This window comes from Phocoena sinus, chromosome 2 (assembly GCF_008692025.1).
Source record: "Phocoena sinus isolate mPhoSin1 chromosome 2, mPhoSin1.pri, whole genome shotgun sequence".
NCBI classification, from domain to species: Eukaryota; Metazoa; Chordata; class Mammalia; order Artiodactyla; family Phocoenidae; genus Phocoena; species Phocoena sinus.
The window spans coordinates 106,862,524-106,879,661 of record NC_045764.1 but is presented as its reverse complement, the minus strand read 5'-3'; the positions used below and the strand labels follow the sequence as shown (position 1 = coordinate 106,879,661).

The 17,138-nt window shown below is 34.9% G+C and overlaps 1 pseudogene; it reads right to left on the bottom strand.

Annotated features, from left to right (window-relative positions):
* Positions 1 to 15,809: 15,809 nt before the first annotated feature.
* Positions 15,810 to 16,627, bottom strand: LOC116748603 (annotated as a pseudogene).
* Between the last annotated feature and the right edge of the window lie 511 nt (positions 16,628 to 17,138).

Here is a 17,138-nt window from a genome sequence, read left to right as displayed (position 1 = left end):
TTGTTTTCTTTGTTTCTATGTCATTTATTTCTGCTGTGATCTTCATGATTTCTTTCCTTCTGCTAACTTGGGTTTTGTTTTTTCTTCTTTCTCTAGTTCCTTTAGGTGTAAGGTTTAATTGTTTACTTGAGATTTTTCTTGTTTCTTGAGGTAGGCTTGTATAGCTATAAACTTCCCTCTTAGAACTGCTTTTGCTGCATCCCATAGGTTTTGGACTGTCGTGTTTTCATTGTCATTTGTCTCTAAGTATTTTTTGATTTCCTCTTTGATTTCTTCAGTGATCTCCTGGTTATTTAGTAACGTACTGTTTAGCCTCCATGTGTTTGTGTTTTTTACGTTTTTTTCCCTGTAATTCATTTCTAATCTCATCACATTGTGGTCAGAAAAGATGCTTGATATGATTTCAGTTTTCTTAAATTTACTGAGGCTTGATTTGTGACCCAAGATGTGATCTATCCCAGATAATGTTCCATGCGCACTTGAGAAGAAAGTATAATCTGCTGTTTTGGGATGGAATATCCTATAAATATCAATTAAATCTATCTGGTCTATTGTGTCATTTAAAGCTTCTGTTTCCTTATTTATTTTCATTTTGGATGATCTGTCCATTGGTGTAAGTGAGGTATTAAAGTCCCCCAATCTTATTGTGTTACTGTCAATTTCCTCTTTTAGAGCTGTTAGCAGCTGCCTTATGTATTGAGCTGCTCCTATGTTGGGTGCATATACATTTATAATTGTTATATCATCTTCTTGGATTGATCCCCTGATCGTTATGTAGTGTCCTTCCTTGTCTCTTGTAACATTCTTTATTTTCAAGTCTATTTTATCTGATATGAGTATAGCTACTCCAGCTTTCTTTTGATTTCCATTCGCATGGAACATCTTTTTCCATCCCCTCACTTTCAGTCTTTATGTGTCCCTAGGTCTGAAGTGGGTCTCTTGTAGAGAGCATATATATGGATCTTGTTTTTGTATCCATTCAGCAAGCTTGTGTCTTTTGGTTGGAGCATTTAATCCATTCACGTTTGAGGTAATTATTGATATGTATGTTCCTATGACCATTTTCTTAATTCTTTTGGGTTTGTTTTTGTAGGTCCTTTTCTTCTGTTGTGTTTCCCACTTAGAGAAGTTCCTTTAGCATTTGTTGTAGAGCTGGTTTGGTGGCGCTGAATTCTCTTAGCCTTTGCTTGTCTGTAAAGCTTTTGATTTCTCCATCGAATCTGAATGAGATCCTTGCTGGGTAGAGTAAACTTGGTTGTAGGTTCTTCCCTTTCATCACTTTAAGTATATTATGCCACTCCCTTCTGGCTTGTAGAGTTTCTGCTGAGAAATCAGCTGTTAACCTTATGAGAGTTCCCTTGTATATTATTTTTTGTTTTTCTCTTGCTGCTTTCAATAATTTTTCTTTGTCTTTAGTTTTTGTCAATTTGATTAGTACGCATCTCAGCATGTTTCTCCTTGGGTTTATCCTGTATGGGACTTGCTGCACTTCCTGGACTTGGGTGGCTATTTCCTTTCCCATGTTAGGGAAGTTTTCAACTATAATCTCTTCAAATATTTTCTTGGGTCCTTTCTCTCTCTCTTCTCTTTCTGGGACCCCTATAATGCGAATGTTGTTGTGTTTAATGTTGTCCCAGTGGTCTCTTTGGCTGTCTTCATTTATTTTCATTCTTTTTTCTTTATTCCATTCCGCAGCCGTGAATTCCACCATTCTGTCTTCCAGGTCACTTATCTATTCTTCTGCCTCATTTATTCTGCTATTGATTCCTTCTAGTGTAGTTTTCATTTCAATTATTGTATTATTCATCTCTGTTTGTTTGTTCTTTAATTTTTCTAGGTATTTGTTAAACATTTCTTGCATCTTCTTGATCTTTGCCTCCATTCTTTTTCCGAGGTCCTGGATCATCTTCACTATCATTATTCTGAAATCTTTTTCTGGAAGGTTGCCTAACTCCACTTCATTTAGTTGTTTTTCTGGGGTTTTATCTTGTTCCTTCATCTGGTACATAGCCCTCTGTCTTTTCATCTTGTCTATCTTTCTGTAAATGTGGTTTTTGTTCCACAGGCTACAGGATTGTAGTTCTTCTTGCTTCTGCTCTCTGCCCTCTCTATCACTATATATTTTGAGCTCAATTTTTTCCAGCCCATTTTTTTTAACATGTCCTTACTTTTTGACTCTACGAAAAATTCCAACCTCATCTAGAATTTTCTCTGCTCTAGAAATTAACCACTGGATTTAACCATTTTCCCAAAGTAACTTGTTGCTTTTATTGAAGAATGTTGTTTAGAAATTAAGATATAGGAAATAAGCATGCTCATTATTAATGTGGTGTCGTTGTTTCTAGTGCCTCTTAATGAACACAGCTGTTAAATATGTGAATGTATAATAACTCACGCATATATTTTTGTATATTTCTATTTTTCTATCTTTTCCACATTATAAAATTAAAAACTACTAGTTCTAACAGATAGCTCAAATTCAGGAAACTTTGACCTAGAAATGTACATCCACTCCATTAAGTTAATTTGATCATTAAAAACCATGTCCATCATAATTAAGATCTATTCATTTATATTTATTTTTGCGAAATGAAATCAAAAATGCTTATGGCTTCCAACAAGGAGGATAAAATGAATGTGTCATGAGCTCTGCCCTCAAAGTTTGTACAATTTAATGAGAGGCAGAGTTTGATAGAACTATCAAAGTCCAATCTTTTGGCATGAAGAACTATACAGGCGAGTAAATAATATATGATCATGTATCATTACACGATAGTAATTATGCAGAGCAAGAATCTTTATTGAGAAAACAGATGGAAATGGAGCAGAGGATAATAATAACAGTTAATGAGTACCTAGTATATGCTGGGCACTTTGCTAAGTTCTTTATATATATTATTTCATTTATGTTCATAACCAACCTATTAGTTGGTGTATGAGTCCATTAGGACAGCTATAACAAAATATCACTGACTGTTTATCTTATAAACAACAGAAACTTATTGCTCACAGTTCTGGAGTCTGAAAACTCCAAGATCAAGTCACCAGCATGGTTGCCTCCTGGTGTGAGTCATCTTCCTGGTTTCCTGCCTTCTCACTGTGTCCTCACATGGTGGAAGTGACAAGGGATCCCACTCGAGTCTCTTTTTTAAGGCATGAATCCCATCCATGAGGGTTCTACCAACATGACCTAAGCACGTCTCAAAGGCCCCACCTCCTAATACCATGATTTTGGGGGGTTAGGATTTCAACGCATGAATTTTGAGGAAGACACAAACATTCAAATATAACAATTAGATACTATTTTTATCTCTTTCTTATAAATAGGAAAGCTGAGATGCAGAGAAATAAAGTAGAACACCAAAAGTCAAATAGCTATTGAGGCAGACCAGAGATTTGAAAAAGGGAAGTCTAATCCAAGGTTTCAAACATGGTAGTTCAGGCAATAGATTGGGAATCATTGAGCTAGAGTTCAAAAACAGCACAGATGAGGTAGTCAGTGATTGGGATGGGTTTAGAAGAAATACCCATGACAATCCCATAGCAAATAGATATTGACAGCTCAATACTAACTTTTAAGACTCATTCTACAAGGAACTGATGCCTCTCTCGGGAAAGAAGGAAGAAATATGTAGAAGGCTATTTTTCTTTCCTTCAGTTATTATGTCAGTTTATCAGGAAATTACAGGGTCTTTTAAGTCTGGGGCCAAACACAAGGTAGGTGGATTCCTTTAATTTTCTATAGTTGTTATTGTATATGACATTAATTGAGATCTAGGTTGAGATCCTTATTAAATATGTTAAGAATTGTTAACTATACAAGGGAGTCACAAACTTATGTATCACGTATTTAAGTGCTGCACATAATCTGAAACCTTTTTGCCAAGGCTGATCCTTTGATTCTAAGGAAGAAGAGTATTTGGATGACATTCCACATCATGGTTCTTAAGTGATTAATTCATCCCATAAAGTAGTCAGATTTGTAAAATATGAGCTGTACTTCATGGTATAGCTGAATATATACTTCATGAAGTATAGCTCACATCATATTAAATCTCACCTTAAAATATAAGCTTTAATGTATTTATTGAAACTACAGTATATTAACAATTGTTAACAGCATTAAATGCAAAAAACTTACTAAATATCATTTATCTTGCTCAGTTTATCTTACTAAATGAATTTTTGCATTAGCGTATATTTGAGAGTAATATTTATACTAAGTGCTCTCAGTTTAAAGAGGAAATAATTATAAAATCACATTGATACTTTGAAAATGTACCTGAATCCTGGTTTAAAAGTATATGATAAACACATAAGTATTTATGGTAATTAAATAAATACACATCCGTAAACGTACATGAGTATTATATAAGAGCTAGTAAGATCTCACTCCTTATTTCTTAGCAAATATTTGTATCTTTCATATGAGAAGGGAAATTCATATTGGATTATATCCATATGGAAAGTAAAACAGGATGAGAATACGAAAACAACTGCTAAGCAAAAAGTAAAAAAGAGGATTGGAAGAATCAACATTGTGAAAACGACTCTACTACCCAAAGCAATCTACAGATTCAATGCAATCCCTATCAAACTACCAGGGACATTTTTCCCAGAAGCAGAACAAAAAATTTCACAATTTGTATGGAAACACAAAAGACCCCGAATAGCCAAAGCAATCTTGAGAACGAAAAACGGAGCTGGAGGAATCAGGCTCCCTGACTTCAGACTATACTACAAAGCTAAAGTAATCAAGACAGTATGGTACTGGCACAAAAACAGAAATATAGATCAATGGAACAGGATAGAAAGCCCAGAGATAAACCCACACACATATGGTCACTTTATCTTTGATAAAGCAGGTAAGAATATACAATGGAGAAAAGACAGTCTCTTCAATAAGTGGTGCTTGGAAAACTGAACAGCTACATGTAGAAGAATGAAATTAGAACACTCCCTAATACCATTCACAAAAATAAACTCAAAATGGATTAAAGACCTAAATGTAAGGCCAGACACTATCAAACTCTTAGAGGAAAACATAGGCAGAACACTCTATGACATAAATCACAGAAAGATTCTTTTTGACCCACCTCCTAGAGAAATGGAAATAAAAACAAAAATAAACAAATGGGACCTAATGAAACTTCAAAGCTTTTGTACAACAAATGAAACCATAAACAAGATGAAAAGACAACCCTCAGAATGGGAGAAAATATTTGCAAATGAAGCAACTGACAAAGGATTAACCTCCAAAATTTACAAGCAGCTCATGCAGCTCAATATCAAAAAAAACAAACAACCCAATCCAAAAATGGGCAGAAGACCTAAATAGACATCTCTTCAAAGAAGATATACAGATTGCCAACAAACACATGAAAGAATGCTCAACATCATTAATCGTTAAGAGAAATGCAAATCAAAACTACAACGCGATATCATCTCACACCGGTCAGAATGGCCATCATCAAAAAATCTACAAACAATAAACGCTGGAGAGGGTGTGGAGAAAAGGGACCCCTCCTACACTGTTGGTGGGAATGTAAATTGATACAGCCACTGTGGAGAACAGTATGGAGGTTCCTAAAAAACTAAAAATAGAACTACCATATGACCCAGCAATCTCACTACTGGGCATATACCCTGAGAAAACCATAATTCAGTAAGAGTCATGTACCACAATGTTCATTGCAGCTCTATTTACAATAGCCAGGACATGGAAGCAACCTAAGTGTCCATCGACAGATGAATGGATAAAGAAGATGTGGCACATATACACAATAGAATATTACTCAGTCATAAAAAGAAACGAAATTGAGTTACTTGTAGTTAGGTGGATGGACCTAGAGTGTGTCATACAGAGTGAAGTAAGTCAGAAAGAGAAAAACAAATACTGTATGCTAACACACATATATATCAAATCTAAAAAAAACAAAAAGGTCATTAAGAACCTAGGGGCAAGACAGGAATAAAGACTCAGACCTACTAGAGAATGGACTTGAGGACACGGGGAGGGGGAAGGGTAAGCTGGGACAAAGCGAGAGAGTGGTAGTGTATATATGGACATACATACACTACCAAATGTAAAATAGATAGCTAGTGGGAAGCAGTCGCATAGCACAGGGAGATCAGCTCCGTGCTTTGCAACCAGCTAGAAGGGTGGGATAGGGAGCCTGGGAGGGAGGGAGACACAAGAGGGAAGAGATATGGGGATATATGTATATGTATAACTGATTCACTTTGTTATAAAGCAGAAACTAACACACCATTGTAAAGCAATTATACTCCAATTAAAGTGTTAAAAAAATAGAGTGCCTAAATATATTAATAAACATTTATTGAGCAAGTGTTCAAAAAAAGAAAAAAAGAAAAGAAAATCAAAGACAGTAATTTACAATTCTTATTATGATTAACAGTACTACCACATCCTCAAATACAGTCCTAGATAAAATTTTACACATATTTAAATATACTTGATCATTATTTATCTTTCCTATACTTTTACAACTGAAGCTAAGGTCTAGTTGTCTTCTATTACAAGTTATTCATTAGATCGTAAATCTAAACCATATATTTAATGTCATTTACATTGCATTGTCATAACACAATACAACCCTTTTTTCCTAAAGGGAAAAGTTTAATTTATGAACACTGAATCATAATTTTGAATCATAGTTAGAATGTTGCTTATCTTAAAACATTTATTCTATTGCTTTAATATTTATATTTAATGGGTTTATCAGCAATTCTTAAAATAAATTAGTGACAATGTAAGTATTAAATAAAAATACACTGAACAGGCTATGGTTTTTATATTAAAAAGAAAATAAGTAGTGTTTACTGTATACTATTTTTCATTATTATGGTTGCAAAGGAGATTCAATTAAAGCAGGGCATCCTGACTGTCTAAATTCCAGTTAGAATAAACAGCAGGTTTATTCTATTCTCTTCTGTTCTCTTCTATTCTTCTATTCTATTACATCTGCTTAGGCCTGAGCAAAAGGACAAATCAGGATCTTAATAAAAGTGAACTAGGTTAGTATGGTGGTAAAAACTACAGGTATCAAGGTCCTATACCAATGCAGCTACTCAAAATATGTGAAAAATTGTAATTATTTTGTTCCAATCTGAAACAAATTTCTAAAAGAGGACAAACACTGTAAGTTTCCCCTTTGGCATCTGCCTTTGTAAATATCAATGAGAAAGGAAAAATAAAAATCATGGGTGAATTCTACTTCATTTCATCAGTTATGTATATACCAGAATTTCATGCTGAAATGTTAAAACTGACCTGAACAAAATATCAAAATATAGCTCCATACGTGATTTTATGAAATACTGGTAATCCAATTTCCCACTAGGCATTTCTTAATTTGGCTTAGTGTTGTCCTCTATCCACACTGTAAAAAACATAAAGCCTTTTAAAGGATCTAGGCCTTTTAAAGCATCTTGTGTTTTCTGCTGGCATCCATGAAACAGTGACAGGCCCCACACTCTTCACAGATCCTGAAACTACTAACCTACCTAAGAGAATCTTGACATCACTGGCATAACCTCTACCTCCTGTGCCTTTCCTCCCGTGGAAGGAAGCCGAGAGAGGGCATGAGTCAAGTAACATGATAAACAGCTGAGAAGTTTGTCCATTGTCAAACATAACATTGCAGTTGAATATATACCAGTTTGGCTCTATTCAAAAAGCAAATAAATCTCCTCATGAGCAATTATCGACTGCCTCCTACGTTCCTGGCACTATTTTAAGGTTCTGGGAACACACAGAAGAAAACACCTTGAAAATTTACAGTCAATCTAAATATTGGTTTTGTTAAAAAAAAAATGCAACTCAGCTGATTCAATTTGCTCCAAGCTGAAACTTGAAACATAAAGCAGTTTAGTACATTGAATCTACAAAGCAAGTGGAATTCTCTTTGATGTTAAGGCAGCTCAGCACTGTGTATTGAAAGCAGTGTATTGTATAAAACTGAAGCTCATACTTAACGTTTGGGATGCTTTAGTTTCCTACCCAGTATATGGAATAATGAGGGCCTCATTAATATTGAATTCTTCAATTTAAATGTTTAAAAATTTAATATTCTTGGCTTTGTATTACTTCCCTTAGAGAAAATATATTTAGCTAAGTTACAGACCTCACTCATGATATCATCTAATAACCCCAATGAGACCAATATCATTAATGTTCTAGCAAACGTTGAGGTTTAGAAGATAGAAATATAGCCACCAACATTAGGTCTGCAATGTGCAAATACTAGGGAAAAAACGTCCACAACCTCTAGCTTTTCTGTATTAGTGAAAAGAAATCTTCCTTTTATAGATGCAAGGAAAATATTGTTGTTGTATATTCTTATTACATGTCTCTTCCACCTGTGATTATTTTACTAGTTCTTCTCAATGTGGCTATTCTAATATTTTATCTTGCTTTGACTCTTTTTCCTATTTACTCCAGGACTAAAATTCTAGCCCTAATCCAATCACTGGTCTTGTCAAAGTATGCCTTTTCTTTGCAACCCATCATTCGTTCTACTTTTAACAATAAATATAAAAAACTTAACACATGGTAGGCACTACTGTAGGTGCCAGGGACACAGTTAAGAACAAGGGTCCTGTTTATGAGGAGTTTACATTCTACTGGGTGTTGTATAAATAAAGAATATTTATAAATATTCTGATATCATAAATATCAGATTATGATAAGTATTATATTGAAAATTAAATAGCCTATGTATACAGGATTTTACTTTAAATGGATTTACAGAGAAATTAGCATGCACTGTGGTCACAGCAGTAAGGATACAGCCAAGCAAAGATCAAGGTAAAGGACATTATGGGTTAAAAATATAGATGGTTCAAAGGATTTAAGGTAGAAACCTTCACAGAATTAGAAAAAGAATAAAAAAATCTCTGACTCTGTGTGCAGCAATATAATAGGTAAAAGAAAGAATGTACAGAGGTTGGAAAGGAGCCAATTATTTCTTATGTTTACCATTATTAATATTTTTGTACAGAAGTGTGATTTATGTGGGGTTTTTTTTGGCGGTACGCGGGCCTCTCACTGTTGTGGCCTCTCCTGTTGCGGAGCACAGGCTCTGGACGTGCAGGCTCAGCGGCCATGGCTCACAGGCCCAGCCGCTCCGCAGCATGTGGGATCTTCCCGGACGGGGGCACGAATCCGCGTCCCCTGAATCAGCAGGCGGACTCTCGACCACTGCGCCACCAGGGAAGCCCTGATGTATGTTTTTAAAATGTGTGTCTATTATGCTGAGAATAGATTGTAAGGAGGTGGACAAGAGTGGAATCAGGACATCAACTGGGAAACTACTGCTTTGTTTTATTCAAGAGATAAACATAGTTTTGACTACGCTGGCAGTGGTAGGATAGAACTAGACATAGGATGGAGTTAGGATAGTAAAGGAAATAAGGATAATGCCCATATTTTTGGTTGAATTGCACTGTAAAACCATTTACTAATGGATAGAGACATACATTTGGGAGAAGAGTAGACGGAAACAAAGAGTTCTCTTTAGAACATGCTAAATTTGAGGTAAATAATGTGACCTAGTTGTAGTTGGATACATGCACATCTGTAATTCCAGAAAGAAATTAGAGCCAAAGACATAGGTTTGTGAAGCTCTCTCTTGCTCTTGCTTTCTCTCACTCTTCTTTATTCCCCATCTGTAGATGCATCACTATGCCGATTTCCACTTTTAGCTTTGAAGCAAATCGATCTTTTCAATGATCATATTCTCTTCTTTGCCAACACTGTCTTAATCACAATAGTTTGGAATTAGTTTTGGTATCTGACAGTGTAAGTCCTCCAGCTTTTCCCCTTTTCAAATCCAACTTTGCTGTTTTGCTCCTTTGCAATTTCATACCAATTTTAGAATTAGCTTGTCATTTTCTATAAATTCACCATACAGGTTTTTCACATGTTTTGCTATATTAATTCCTAGGTACCTGACATATTTGATATTGTTTTAAATGATATAGTTTATCAATAAACACATTGAAAGAAACTGTATTTATTTAAACCACCACTTTAGTTGCTAAGTCTATTACTAAAAGTTGTTTAAATAAAGCTTGTTAAAAAACAAGGAAAAACCCCAAAACTAACACCCTAAAGCATGTAGCAAGGGAATTCAGACAGTGACATTATTTTAGTATGCTTCTCCCTTTTTTCACTGAGCAGAACACACTTGGGGCTTAATTTGTGTGGTGCCAGAAGCTGGATATTCATCTACTTCAACTGAAACTTTTAAAAAATGCGGTCTCATTATAGACAATTTGGAAAATCCAAGAAAATTAGATAACAATTCTTAGAATCTCATCAAAGACAGTAACATTTAACTCTATTTCTTTCTAATGTTATTTTTTCTACTTATCTCATTTTCCTTCTGATGTATTTCTATCACTACTAAAGTAAAAATTTTTGATCTTAATGTATGAATATTCTAATTTCACTATTACACTTAAGAGTAAATACTTGAAAAAATCAATCTAGGAACTTATATAACTGATTCACTAGGAAATGAAAAAAAATATAATGCAAATGTTCCTCAGTTTTATAGACTCCCTGAATTATCTGCTTTCAACACACAGCTGTAATGTGTATGTATGACACTTTATCCAAAACATCCTAAAACCCTCTTATTTCTTGATATCCTTTTCATTACCCATGACTATGTAAAGGCATTCATTTTCATATTAAGTAGGTATAACATATTACGTAGAGAATAGCCAAGATAAACATTAAACTTTTTGGATGTCAGCAAGTGTCAAATCAGAAGCCAAACAAAATTTAGAGCCTAGAAGTATGCGGAATTAGTTGGTCAACTGGAAAGAGTGTCCTCCAGGGAAAAGAAAAGTTTGGCAGTGTCATTTCAAACTTTTACCTACATTCCAACCACCCCGCCACTGGCTGGTTTCCTTGATGCCTGTCATCTGGTTTTGATCTCTTCTCAACTAGCGTACAGAGTAGATCAGATTCAGGCAACATTCCATCTGGAATCCGTTGGGTCAGTGTATTCCAACATGGAGATTGAATGGTAAAGCCTTGGCAATAATACTGACACAATATGAGAAGTTTTACATCTTGGATTGGATTTCAGCCATCCCAGCCACAACCTCCACCACTGTGTTATAAATTTTGGATGCAGCTATCTAACAGAAGGCTAACTGAGATTATGAAGAGACAACTGTTTGGCTCATTATAAAGTCAGATGTGTTCTTTGGCATTTGACTGGACAGCACAGACTTTGACATTAACACATGGCTCATTAGGAATGAATTTGAGCTTGGCCTTTTGCTGCACTTAAAACAAAAATATCTAATATAGAGAAGCAACTCCTTGAAAATGCCGATACAATCTCTTAAACATACATAGCTGTAATTTAAAATGAAGGCACCATTCCTCTAGGCATTTGCCATTAAGAGCATAGTGCGTGTCTTAAAACTGTGAAGCAAACAACGAAACAGCACAGGATCATGTTCCTTTTATCTTTCTTGTTCCTAGTGACAAATACAATGACTTTTCCTGTTCCTCCTAACTGTTTGTCATGTTCTAGAACAGGCTGTCTTGTAGTTTCACAATAGGGTCATGTTTATAGCATTACATTGTAGTTAATGGTCAGTTACCACTTTTATGATAAATTTGATTTTGCAACTCAGTTGATTCAATTTGCACCAAGCTGAAACTTGAAACATAAAACAGTTTACTACCTTGAATCTACAAAGCAGAATACTCTTTGATGTTAAGGCAGCTTAGCACTGTGTATTGAAAGCAGTATGTATACTATTAGCACAAATTGTTGTTTTTAACTTACAGTGTTTATAGGCTTTGCATTTCTACCAAACTTCATCATTTCTGTTGCTTCAAGTACTTTCAACAATAAAATGCAAAGTGTTTCATTCTAAAATACTTTAAATATTATTTTCATTTAAGTTTGAACTAGTCTATGTTATAATCTGTTTTGCTGCTCTGAGAATTTAAAATCGTAAAGAAATAACTGCTGTTTTCATAATTTATACATAACAAAACACGTACCAAGTCAATTGAGAAGTGTGTCTGCCAGTCCTGTCAGTTATGTTGAAAATTACAAATTCCTTATACTTTGAGATATGTTTGTAGAAGCAAATATGATGCTCAAGGAAAGAGCATATCTATCACATATTTCATGGACAACATGACATGACTAAAAGCTTCAGAACTTGAGTAATGCGGAAATGCACAAAATGGGTTCATGTATTTTTATACCTTCAAGATTTTAAATGATAAAAAGATAGTACAAAGAGTCCACAAAACAAACAAGAGAACAAATAAAATTAGTCTCTCTAAGCAAAGGAGTTTAGTTTGAGACTGAACCAATATCCACAACACACTCTTCTGCTGCTTATTATTGGTAGGGCCTTGACCAAGGCATATTTCATACTGCAAATGATGGGAATATTCTGCTAGGTGGAGTAAGAGTATGGCAAAACTTTCCTAAAGGGTCTCTCTGTCTTGTGTTTAACTGAAATATATCCTAGCCAGAATTAATCTAGATTCTGTTTTATTACTGTATGTCTCCATGGTTCCTCACAGGAGGCACTTAAATAGGTATTTAAAAATGACTAAGTAATCTTTTAAATGATTTTATCTTCATATAAGTTTTCTAAAAGAAAAATATGCATAGGTGAACCCAAATAAATAAGATCCCAGAATATGAAATGAAAATAACTACATAGTTAATAGCACTGAATAAGAATCAGGATAAGTACTTTCTAGATATGACCAATGATAAACTATTTAAGTTGTGTCTCATTTTTTAATCTGTAAAATAGAAAGAATATTTGCCTTCCCAAATTCAAAACTTGTGAAGAACAAAATAGAAAACCTATGATAATACTTTACAAAAATTAGATAAGGCTTGGGAAAATGGCATGCATTTAGAAGAGCCAACTTTGAAAAAATCTTGAAAAGATTTATGAAATTTCCTGTCTAAAGTCCCAATAAAAAGTGTGCCTCTTGCAAATATGATTTATATTTTAAGAATAAGGAAAGATATCTTAATTAAATTGGTAGAAATTTAAAAACTTCCCCATGCTTATTATTTTAAAGGATCATCATCACTCAGTAATTCTGAGAAATCTGAGGTGGACTTCTTTCCTGAGCTGGAGATCATAGTGCCCCTGACCTCAGACACATGCTGAGGTACAAAAGAGTTTGGAATTCTCTGAAGAATTATTCATTCGGTGTGATTTCTGGGTTCTTCTGACCAACCTAGATCACTTCTCATTGAATAAATAAGTCTTCTACAAAAGAACCATTCTGACTTAACCCTGTTTTGTATAGATGGACAATATGTCTATGTTGCTTGTTCTACATGAAGAGTACAGAGAGAATCAACAGCTTGAAAATGTGCCTGGCCCAAGTATTTTAAATAGATTCACTTGGACTTGGAAAGCATAGAGTAATGCCAGTAAAGAATAAACACGAGAACAAGAGAGAGATAGAGAATGTACAACTGACGATGGGTTTTATAACTGTGACCAGTAAACTGGGTAAAAGATTATGAACTCTCATAGAGAAATTTAAGGATATGTGTGTTAAAAAAATAATATTCTGCAGCTACTTGGCAAATGTTCATTCAGTTCTCAGTGTGGAAGCAGGATGAAGACAAAGTAAAATGTCTCATTTGTAATGATTACAGAGTTGAGGGAAATATGGATTTGAGGACTGACGCTTAAGAAATTGCTATTCTATCAAGTACAGCAGATAACTACATTCAATTCAAAATGACTTTTATTAATGATTTTAGAGACTCTGCCACATATTTTTATTCATTAAAATTTTTCCAGTTATGATTCACTTAAAAATTAAAAGGTAGCTCTGTGTTTTATGCATAAATAATGCATATGTCACCTGTGTAGCAGTAAGAAAAATGGAGTCCTCAACTAAAACAGCCTTTTCACATTTCCTGAATAGACTGTCTAAATTTTCTGCAGTACCTTTGAATTCACTACTATATCTAGAGTGATTTAAAAACAGTTCCAAATTCACTTAACTCCTTACCTAGCCCTCTCCCTGATCTTTAGCTCCCAAAATGCACATAAACATTTTCTAATAAGTTTCAGAAAAAATTTCCTGTTTATTCCGGAGTTTCCCAAGGTGTAAAAGTAAGCTAAGTGACTCTAAAAATGATGCGGGATTACATGTACATGTGAATCTTGGGAAGAGTAAAAATTTTCAATATCATTATTATTATATAAAAGTTTATTGTCCCTAAGTTTGCACTATATGCATTCTCTTACTCATCACCAGTTCTACCCATCAGTATCCCAAAGTCTGAAATTAAGAGAACAAAGAGAGAGACTTGAAAAATGATCCTTCAAAGTTATGCCACATGGATGACAACTTCTAGAAATGAAAGGGCGGAGATGATTCTCAGCACACAGGATATTTTTAGTTTTAAGCTCTGTGGTCTGATTTCTACTTGACTACCATATACATTTTTATTTGTGAAGCCTTTATAAATATATAGTAGAAGAACCTGTGCTTAGTTTTACACTGTCATGTACATTTGCCTTATTCTTTTTTACTCGTTCTTGACAGCGCTTCCTATCTTTTGGAATTAAATTTGAGGAGAATCTACATCACCATCATTTCGCTAACAAGAGACACTTTAAATAGACATTGGTTACTGGTGAAATTGTAAGCACTGACCTCTGAACGTCCTAAAGGAAAAAGCTCTCATCCACTGCCAGAAAAGGTCTCTCAGGGATACTCCTACTTGTACTTGGCTGGATTTCTGAGCCTGAGAATCTTTGTGCACTACAGAGAAGGTTATTCCTCCTGGTATAATCAGCCTATCAAACAGTCATTTATCCTGAACAACACTGGGCTGCTGCCTACATTTAGTCTCATAGTGAAGATGAAGTCATTTCTCATGAAATCCCTTAATAGATATCTCCACAACTCAGTATTTTTTATTGTAAATAAGGTGCAAGACAGTAATAAACATGATAAAATGTAAAATGCATTAATGTTTTTGTTAAATCTCAAGTTGGTGGTGTACCTTAAACCATATTTTTCAGAAAAGGTTTCTTATATTTAAACATATAGGGCCCAAAACTATCTTATTCAACAATTTTAGTTTCATGGATATGTAAAATAATTGACAAAGAAAGGAGTAAGGAAATGAGGACTTTAAGCATCAAGTATACTGACTGCAATGACAATACCCTACCATAAGGAGAGCTGAAGAGAAAGAATTATTTCCCTACAGGATAAGTTCCAGTTTAGTGAGGGATCAGACCTGATATTTAAACACTGTACTTGAAAAACCCATTCACAAGAGGAAAATCAAGTGTAAATAAAAAGAGTTCTAGCATTTGAATATCAACACAGATTTGGATAAATTTCAATGTCTTTATTTCAGAATTTTTGTTTGTACTATGCAAAGGATCAAGCAACTCCCTGCCTCATATAGTCAAATGATTGAGCTCATTCACAAAGCTGCATATATTAAATGGTATACGGTATTTGAAAGATACTTTTATTCTTTGATCAGATTTGGATTAAACTGCAGAATAGGTAAGATTTTTTAATTTGCTGTTTAGTTTTTATTTTATAATCATAAACTTAACTCTTCAACCTAGCTAGACTTGGAGGGGGATAAAGAAAATATGGAACCCACGGAACAGTAGCAAGAGCACAAAAGTTATAGGATAATGAGAGCTGATGGAGGTGGAGGGGTATTCTCCTGAACTACAAGAGAAATGATCTGGTGATTGAGATGAAACCTAAGTTAAATTTATTACAGTTGTTCACAGTGGGCAATGGTGATCTTGCTGGTCTTGCCATTCCTGGACCCAAAGTGCTCCATGGCTTCTGAATCATTTATAAACTCTTTTACCTTGACAAAGACCAACCCCTCAGTCTTGGCAATGCAAATACAAAGTTGGAACAGTTTGTGTTGGGCCCAGAATTTGCCACGGGCAAGACACCAGGACCCGTGTGCTTCAAGATGAAGCTCTCCTCATCCAACTTTTCCCCATAGATGGACTTGCCGCCAGTGCCATTAAGGCATAGGAAGTCTCCACCCAGGCCCACAGACCCCAGAATAATTCTGTGAAAGCAGGAATCCTGATAACCTTTCTTCCCAGTGCTAAGAGCACAAAAGCTTTCTGCTGTCTTTGGAACTTTGTCTTCAAAAAGCTCAAAGGGGACACTGTCCAGGGACTCATTGTTGATGGCGATGTAGAAAAAATACGGTGAGGTTGACTAAGGCTGGTATGTCTCCCGGTGGCAGCAACAGCATCAGCAAAACCCAGAATAGGTAAAATTTTAATTGAACTCTCTATTCAACTTCTCCTTCTCATGTGTTCTGTCACATCTCCCAGAACAGCACTCCTCACGCATCTTTAGGCCTTAATATTCTCTTCCCCTCTAACCTTAAAAAGGAAAGCTGATAAACATATTTTGATCAGATTTCAATATCTTAATATTTTAATCCTCAAGCTATTTCCTCATTTACTTATCCTGAGTGCTATGGAAGAAACTGACATATTCTGCTGTGTTCTCCACTTCTTGCACATACATTCCAGCCTCTGTTACAGGTATGTGTAGCCACATGACTGACTACTATCAAGAAATGGTACTGGAAGTGTTGTGTGTCACTTTCAGGCCACAGACCGTAAAACCATTTGGTGTCCTCTTTGCTATTTTTCTTCTTCCAGGTTAGGGTAGAAATGCTTACGTTGACCATGGAGAATATACATCGAGGAAGGTAAAGACTGCGATAGCCTGCCTCTCTGAATGACCGTGTAGAGAATCACCCTTCTGTTGATCTCAAATACCTATCTTTGGTCATTTACACAGAAAATCATAAAGTTCTGTTCTGTTTTGTTCCTTATCCACTTTCTGTTTCAGTGAGTAGATTATGTGACTTTAATACAAATGCTTATAAAGACATTTACATATGGTGGAATTTCAAACACCCACACTCATAGGTTATAGAAAGAGGAAATTTTGCTTAGCAATTCATCCTACATATCTTTCCATACTGGTGAGAAAAAATTTATTTTACTGTTGTAAAGGCTGCATAATATTTCATTTTGCCATATTTCATTTAACTAGTTTCCCA